General features: G+C 46.0%; 1 protein-coding gene and 1 long non-coding RNA gene across 2 annotated transcripts in view; one reads left to right on the top strand and one right to left on the bottom strand.

Annotated features, from left to right (window-relative positions):
• Positions 1-3,896: 3,896 nt before the first annotated feature.
• LOC137857792 (uncharacterized) lies at positions 3,897-5,996 on the bottom strand. The gene is made up of 2 exons (XR_011097284.1): positions 5,522-5,996; positions 3,897-4,868 (listed from the first exon to the last, which is right to left on the bottom strand). It is a non-coding gene; the product is annotated as an uncharacterized lncRNA (long non-coding RNA).
• Positions 5,240-9,045, top strand: part of ZBTB21 (zinc finger and BTB domain containing 21) — a 29,557-nt gene continuing 25,751 nt past the window's right edge. The window contains exon 1 of the mRNA XM_068684738.1: positions 5,240-5,387. The gene's annotated coding sequence lies outside the window, so the exon portion shown is untranslated. The remainder of the gene's footprint in view (positions 5,388-9,045) is intronic.

The raw sequence follows: 9,045 nt of genomic DNA, 5'->3' as shown, positions 1-9,045 counted from the left end.
CTGCAGTACAGACGGTTCAGACATACAAATAACACAAAGTACAAAATTAAAAAACATTTTAAAGCAAAAATATCTCTGCATCTCTTCATCCTCTTTAGCAGGGCTTCAGTTCAGTTTCCCAATTTGTGCAAAAAGAGACAGATACTCATGTCACGTGCTAGTGCATGTCGCGTGCACTTGAATGCTGAGCCTTCACTGCAGTCTGCCCAAAAGCAATCGCCTGCTGGGTAGAAGCGCACATTTTCAGCAAAATTGGCTGAATTGTGCAGTGTACGTGCATTTGCACCACCGTACAACCATAGCTCAGTCCAAGGAACTGAGGTCTTCCTTTCTATGTTCCCATCTCACTGGCTGAGTTTGTAACTCCGAGGCCAAGTGAGGCCTGGTGGTGTGAGGCCTGCCATCGAGGTAGCTGTGTAGGGAGCTGCCTTGGATCTTCAACCTCTGATTAAAACTCTGGGTAGTTTGGCTAGGGCAAAACTTTGAAAGGTTTTGCTTGTTTTGTTGTCTATTTTTTTATGCCAGTGACAGCAGCAGGGCAGATGTTGTAAGAAGTCATCAGGTGGTGAAGCAGCACGATGCTTGTACAGAGAGGCAGCCGGCCTCTGCTGTCCATATATAATTGTCTCATACATGAACTGCCACAGGGAAGTGGGGGAAGAGCATCACGTAGGCAGAAATGCAGGTCATGTGAAAAGGCCTCTTCCAGAGCACCATTTCCTATTCCCCAGCCCTCCTAGAGATGTCGGGCTGTCAGAACTGCAAAGCAACGTTTACAAATAAATCCCCTTTCTGGTTTCGTCACACAAGGAATGTAATTTAGTGGCACTGAACTGATGATAAGGAAATCAGCCAGTAGCGTGAACATAAAGACATCAATAATTCAGGATCTTTGCTTATTTCTGCTATGCTGCTTTAACTTTCTACTCAGCAATGAATAAATCAGTACTGCGATGACATCAACAAGGCTGCACGGGCCATCAAATGCAAAAGCTGACAGACAGCTGTCACAGGGCTGCATTTCTGTCTTCATGGCCTGAAAGAAAGTTTCAGTTCCTGAACTCGTATCACGGTCACATCTTTACTGTGCACAGAAAGGCACTACGTTAAGTCTAAAGTTGTTAGAAATTGTTATAAAATGTGTATTTGGTAGTCGTAGGAGCAGCAAGTAAACATCCTGTGTGAAATAGCCTAGTGACAAAACAGCTCCCTCAGGTGCAGTGAATGCTTTTAGGCTGCATAAAGTGAAAAATGCCATATAGAAATAGCACAACTCTTCCGACACCATTTGATCGAGCAAACAAACGCAGGCAATTTTTCAGTAAGCCAATAGGTTTGCTTCCTGGTGTTTGTATTTTCTACGTAGTGGGAAATTACCGCAAATCATTTCTAACATTCGGATACAGTCCTCTGAAGAGAAAAATAATCTACTCGTAATACCCCACATTTTTTTGGCATCTTAACAATGCACAAACAAAACGCACTTGCTGCAGCTCCGAAAATTGCTATCCATCTCTGCGCAATCTCTCACCCCAGAAGATTGCTGTTTGAGGCCAAACTGCTGCCGAGGAATTAAGGCATCAAGCTGACTTCTTAAATATTCCACCGCATGAGTAGCTCTTTGGTGCTCTCTGATTCACTTATAGAGAGACGTAGAGAACCGAGGCTACATTCACTGTGCTCCCTGCCAAGAAATTTGATCCCTAAAGCCACGTTTACAGGAAAACAGGAGGATAAACATCACTATCATGCTAATGCAAGATTTCCCACTGTCAATCCATTTATTTTTTTCCTGAAAGTAAATTTTGCACATTTTTACACAAAAGCATGAGCCCTTTTATATATTTATATATATGTATATATATATATATATAACAATCATGAAACACTTCATTTTGCTTAGCTTTTCTTCGTTTGGCATTAGTGTATGGACAGAATTATGGAAAACGCTTGCCATATCGTCTGTCTTTCCATTTGCTCTTTCCTAAATTTCCATTCGTACGCTTTGTCTAAAATAAAGAGCCAGGATGCACACATTCATTAGGAAATCAAAGCTACTTTATAAAACTGTCTTACACATGTCAACTGTAATCAGAATACTCTGGATTTTATTTTTAGAAGACCTGAGAAGCCAAACTGCAGCCGAAGTTAACCATAGCTGTGAAAACCGATAACATGAAATCACTCCCTGTCTGTTGCACCGTGACAAATTTTGTATTTCAGTCAGTCTGGCAGCTTGCTTTTATCAACATACTTTTGAAAGCATCCCTGAATGGCTTACTAGTTGCAAGCGAAGATACATTATTCTTTTAAACAATAAGGGCGGTACCGTGACCAGCTGCCTGCTTAGAGAATGCATGCCTTAATATTTTGTAGCCTGCTATTCTCCGCAGCATTGTTTGACCCACAGAACTATCACCTTTTTAAGTATGCATCTGCTTACCCCCATTGAGCAGCTTTCCGTGGTAATATCTAGCTTGTCGTTATCTGGCAGCTTTTATCTAAAACTGTCCAAGCTGCTAGAATCATGTGGATTCTGAGTGGAAAATATTAACTAGATTCTGCTATTTGCAGAAGTATGAGGGTGACAGCTAAAAAAGCTCAGAACTTGGCACTACAAAACTGCGAAAACAGGGATGAAGAGGGGAGTCTTACGTTATATCATATTATAGCTATTTTCCTGTTAAAAATTTAAAACTCCAGAAAGAGTTTTGTTTGTGTCCCATGCTTTGCATGGGTTATGGAAACACTGTTGTATTTGCAATATTCGCGTTGCATATCTTACTGCCTGGTTGTCAGTCAGCTCCCATTCTCTGAGTGTCATATTTTTGTGATGAGCAGTGACAGCTCTACCTAGAAGGAATAAAATTTCCTTTTACCTGCTAACAGTCATGATGGGAAGTTTTATATGAACGTGCAAGAACAAAATCAAAGATAAAACACATGTTCTTTTCCATGGACAGCTGTCAGCATTGAGAAACTGGTGAAAAATTGTATCTGTGTATTTTGGAAAGTCATACTTTACCTGTGTTTTGGCAGAGTATTTGGGATCGATAAAGCGAGACCTCTGGTATTTCCAGGAGCATTTGCTGCATTCTGCAGGGGCAGAGGAACGGGTTCATGCAGCCGTTCTCTGCATGACAGGTAACAGCACTTTGCTTCCCAGAGGTTCTGGGATTGCAGGGGAAGGGTCAGTGTGCTCCAAAGCATTAGCGCCTGCTCTACCACAAAGTCTTGGGGCCAACTGGGGGAGCTGGCACACTTTTTAGAAATTAATTAGCTCCCTCTCCAGTATGTCATTGGCAATAATAATTCCAAGGGTTTTGGTGGAAACAACACATCACACGCTGGCCCCCACGGTACTGTATTTCTGCTCTTCCAGCAGCTAGGAGAGAACTGTAGCATTTGAGAAGCCACACTGCCTGCAAGGAGAGGACAGGGCAGCAGCATATCCTGCTGCATATGTGGCATACACATCCACAGCACATTACGCCCCCAAAGTACAGAACAGACAGAAGACTCAGAAAATTTACCAAAATTAAAAAAAAAAAAAAAAAAATGGGTATAAAAAATACCCAGCCAAGGTTTCCCCTCTAAAATGAAGGAAAGTTAAACTGCACGACTTTCCTTCTGATGCCCCTTCTTTCTTTAACCTCTCTCCTCCTCTTCCCCCAAATCAAGCTTTTCTCTACAAAACCTTATCTCAGCTGCTAATATATGGGTGCCAAAGCGTATGTGAGAAACTTCTAGAACTGTAAAATAAAATAACCTGATGTCATTCGTTTTAAATCAAAGACACAGAGTCCAAACCTTCACTGAAAAAATCTAGGGGTCTACAAATCAAAAATAACTTTGAAACTACAGATCTAGAAAAAGCCTATCTCAAGGACATGATCTCCTTCCAAATATTGTTATATTTTAAATGAAACAAATGTTAACATTACAAAAGCAAACTGTACAGCATACAGAATTTGGTCCTGTTGTAAAATACATTTACATCATAAAAGAGTAGCTTCTTATACATACACATACAATCAAAGCAAGTGTTTAAGTTTTCATATACATGCTTTCTCACCAGGTCCATATATAATCATTCATCCTTCTTATATAGTTTGCTTTATGTTCATGTTTTGCAGGGGATTGTGTTTTAACAAAATTCCAGTGATTAATCTCGCTGGCAAGAGTGACCAACAGTTAATCCGAGCAGCTACTGGATACTCTGAATGGAAAGCAAACCTTACACTGATCAAACGTGCATCTGGTAATAACAGCTGCAGCCACACATATATAGAGGGAGAATGCTCCATCAAAGCATTTAAAATTAGAAATGTTTTTAAAAAAAAATCATAACCATGCTATTCTTAAAGAATGAGAAAGTATTCAAACAATTGTGAATGAACACATTTGACAAAGTTAACCTCCTTAAGAGACAACTCAAACCCCAACTAGCTCTAGCACGTGAATTCCTTGCCTACGTTTCATTGCAATCAGGAAAAATCTGACTTAAGGGAATTGAAGCATCTACGCGATGTTAATAATGTCAACTAGACTCAAATATGAAATGCAGCCAGATTGAGTCTCGTGTCTCTTGAAACCACAAAACCTTTGAGAATTATCTTCAAAATTCTCTCAAATCATCTGCTTAAGGTAAGGGCTACAGAGATTAACTGCTCTCTGGTACCAGCATTACACAAGCCAGTACACAGGCTCTGTTCAAACACCTGCACTTTCCCTGGAGAAATCGGCAAATTACGAGTATTGACAGCAGCCGCACGGAAAGGCGTATTTCTACATGTGTAGACCTTGACGAACACGGCCTGCTCAGCAGGTGATTCCAGCGTGGACGTCCCCCATCCGTGACACAGCTCCTGTGGGGAGAACCGGGGACGAGAAGGTTACACCAGACCCGTTGCTTTCTGCTTGGCTGACACATCCCCGAGCAGATACAAGGGACCCACCCGCCCCCTGCCAGCCCCTTCCCCAGGCAGACCGATGCTGGCCGTTAATCCCCTCACGACGCCCCCCCCCCACCCGAACCCACCCCCGCTGCCTCAGTTTCCCTCCCGCGCGCGGGCGGCCGTTAACGGGGAGGGGCGGGGCGGCGTGTGGAGGAGGAGGAGGGGGGGGGAGGGAGGGGGGGGATCCCCTCGTCCCCGTGCCCGCGCCGCCTCCCCCCCCTCCCCACCCCCCCCCCACAAGGCTCCGTCGGGCGGACCAATGGGAGCGCCGCGCACGTGACGAGCGCTCCCCGCGATGACCTCATCCCTGGTGTGGGATGACGTCAAATTCAAGATGGATGGAATCACGGCGGCGGCAGCGGCGGCGGCGGCGGCGGGGGAGCCGTGAAGCGGGGCGGCCGCGGGGGGCCGCGCTGAGGCGGGCAGCGGGTGAGTGAACGGCCGCGGCTCGCGCCCCCCCGGCCCTCCCCTCAGCATGAGGCGGGGGGGGGGAGCCGAGCAGGCGCGGGCCAAGCCCCCCCCCCCCCCCCTTTCCTCCTCCTCCTCCGCCCCCCGCGGTGTACCAGCGGCGTCTTTTCCTGACGTAACTCTGAGGTGTTTTTTTTATTATTTTTTAAATTTTTTTTTTTTTTTCAGCCTTTCCCCTCCTTCCCTCTCCTTCTCCTTCTTTCCACCCCGGCGGCGGAGCGCGCCTGCGCCGGTTACGAAACGCGCCGCGTCGCCCTCCCGCCTGGCGGCACGCACCCGCCACATCGCCCCGCCGCCCCCCCCCCCTCCAACCCAACCCCCCCCGCCTCAACGCCCTCCGGCCCCGCGCTCTGCGCATGCGCCGCGCCCGCGCCGCTCCTCCTCCTCCTCCCGCCGCCCGAAGCGCGGAACTGCGCATGCGCAGAATGCCGCGGCTGAGGGGGCGGTTGGCGGCCCCGTGAGGGGGGTGGGGGGGGGGGCGGTGGTGAGGGGTTCTGCCTCAGCGCCCCGCAAGTTTCAACTCCAAACTCTCTCACGTACCCGAGCCTGGGTTTTTGCTCGCACAAAATCCCAGAAATGCTTCATCTAAAGCAGTCGTTTCCACGAGGCAGGACCTCATCGCATACTGAGCGAGCGCTTCTCGAGAATTAAATGACGTTTGTTTAAAAACTATGTTTCTAAAAACATTTTTTTTTTGTCTAAAAGCAGTTTTTGCTGTTGGAAGTACAGTAGCACTAGTAGGCTGTAGGTACAAGATTATGTTGGACCACACGACCTCAATTTTTTTCAAGTACAGCAACAGTCTAGTTAAACAGTTAAGATACCACAAATATTTTTATCCTGAGGACAGTGTCAACACAGAAGCACGGTTTCTTTCTAAACACGTTTTTATACAACCAATTTTTAATTTTTAATACCGAATCGGGAGCAGTAAATCCATTTTACAGGTAGAGCAGGTACTGCTCTGTATTTGTGTGGCCCGAGCGCTGCCAGTTACAGCCCTCTCTTCTGACTTTGCTCCAACGGACGAACCGACTGCCTTGACTAAAATTTTCCACCAGCCTTGTGCTGATGTTCTTGGGGGGGAAAGTTTTGAGCAAACCGTAGCTACTGTTTTTATAAAAACTGTTTGCAGAAAACAAATGATGTGGCCAGCTCTTGAGTGGATGAGGATCTCACATCCTTTTCTGTCTGAAGCTTTTCTTGCACTCGTGGTACAAGAGTTGTCCTCTCAGAAGAAGCTACCTGTAGAAAATCCACCGAGTGTGGCTGGATTGTGACCGCTGAAAGAATTTACAAATACAGGTTCTCAGTAGGGACTTGCGGGGAGGTGTCACGGGTGACAGCTCGTGGGGTCCTCAGCTACGACGGCGTGTGTCGGATGAGGATTTATTGGGGTTTTCTCCAGCTTTGAGCTCCCCAGAGCCTGCTGGAGCTACGATCCCATTGCAGATGAGAACTGAGTGGGTGACTGTTTCATTTTCAGTGGTGGTCCTCCTCCGATTTGATCACATTCAGCATTGCCTGTGATCCCAACTGTGGGATCAAAGCCATAATGAGCTGGATGTGTTTTTAAACACCTACAGCGACTTATCCTTTAGTACGTATTAGCAATTTAACTTCATGTGAAAAGCAGCAATAGCATATAAGGAGTTCCATGAGTCCTATTTGCTCTGTACATTTAATTGTACACAAAGACCATAAGGGAGACCACGTGCCCTCACTTTTCCTCCTGTGCAGATCACCAGAAGCTGGCTGTCTCTAAGACTCAGGGTTTCTGAGCTCGTCTTTCTCCTGTGTGTGCGATGCCAGAGAATACTGGTGCTCAGAGAATCAGACAGCTAGTGCCATGATCATCTGCATAGGAATGGCCAGCTAAGCTTTCCTTAGGGTTTGAGTGGACAACTTCACGGAAAGCCGTGAGCTGCCATGGTGTACTGAAGCTGTTTATTTTTGAACTTCAGTAGCCGTCAAGCAGTCAGCGTTAAAAACATCAAGGAGTTGCCATTTTTAGTTCTCAAGGTTCTGAAAGTTGTTTTGTCTGCACAGCAGTGATAACTCTGGTCTATAAACAAGCGTGGCCTTACTGGGGAGAGGAAGGAGGAGCCGGGGAGAGGAAACGGGGCTGCAACCACCCTATAGCTCATACTGCGCTCAGAGGTGCTGTGCTGTGAGTCACACGCTACAGTTGCAGCTGCTTCCAGCGCTCATTAAAAGAAATTCTCAGCTTTAGAGCAAGTGAACTGCTTTGTAGTGAACGCTGCTACATTGAATGGTCAGAGATCCTCAGAAAAAGGGGAAGGAAAAAGTCTTGATGCTGCACAATCCTCTGTTGTAAAGGGAAAGATTGGAAGAAGCAGTACTTTAAAATAGACATTCTGTGCAGAGGGAGTCGCTTTCCTCTAATATTTATGCTGTAGATTCAATATTATTTAACGTGCTGGGAACTTTTCCTTTTTTTCTTTAGCAATAATATTTAAGACAGCAATTTTATTACATCTTTCATTTGGCAGTGAAATAAAACAACAAAAAAGCTGTTGCTGTCGTTCACCAGCTACTTCAGGTGTTACGCTGTTCTCCAATAGTGCAGGTGTGTTATGAACAAAACAATAAAGAGCTGAACAACTTTTCTACCTTCCTAAACTCATTCTACCCCCCCCACACACACACACACTACCATCAGCTCTAAAGATCTCGCATTCCATGAAAAAATAGTTTTAAAATCAATCAGTCCAGATTGTCAGCTTTTTTTTGTCTTCCCCTCTTCGCTATGCAAAATCTTCTGTGCAATCTGTAATAAAAAGGCATTAAAAGTCCTTTGCCCAAATAATTTCAAAAATAGCTGAGTTGCAAAACTTGTCCTTTCACAGTAATTCATCTACGATCAAATTCCTTTCTTTGGGAAAGGAAGAAATATTTTTTCCCTTTCTCCTCAGAGCACCAGCCTCCTTGCCCGTGGTTTATCGCACATCAGCGCTTAGCAGCGTGAGTAACCTCTGGGTTGTGATTCATTCCCCGTCGTCCCCTCTCTAAGTTGTGGTCAGCTCAGGGGCACCTCTCGCTCTGAGGTCAGCCCAGGTCCCCATCACCCCGCCTCTCATTTCCTTCCAGCACCGTGGGGCTCGCGCGCAGGCAGGCACCGAGCCTGATGCCCCAATAGATTAGGAGCTGGGGAAGTAGCAGTAGCACCCACCAGGTAACAAATGTGAGGGCTGCTTTGGCTCCAGCTGATTTACTTCCTGGTCTGAATATGTTTGTGAGCATCTTAGGAGGGTTTTGCAGCAATAGTGTCCTTGTCCAGCAAATACGCCTCACAGGAATCCTTTTAAAGCAAGTTAGGAAACACGGGAGGAAAAGCAGCAGAATTACAGCGATTGCCAACCACTCTTTGCTGCAGCCAGGTCCGTCTGACCCAACTAGAAGGAATTTGTCTTGTGCCAGGACCTAACTCTGGGTGCAGCCCTGCAGCTATTGAGGTCAGCGGCCAAACTGCCCGCAAATTTAGCAAAAAGAGGAGCAGCTCCTTTCTTGCGCGTTCTTCAGAGGCGTAAAGAAAAGCTGCAGTGTTCTTGGTCACTAGTGCAAGTGGAGGAGGAGGTTTGCTTAATAAATGAATGGA

This window comes from Anas acuta, chromosome 1, assembly GCF_963932015.1.
Source record: "Anas acuta chromosome 1, bAnaAcu1.1, whole genome shotgun sequence".
NCBI classification, from domain to species: Eukaryota; Metazoa; Chordata; class Aves; order Anseriformes; family Anatidae; genus Anas; species Anas acuta.
Note: the sequence above shows the minus strand (reverse complement) of the source record. Positions and strands in the feature narration are given on the sequence as shown.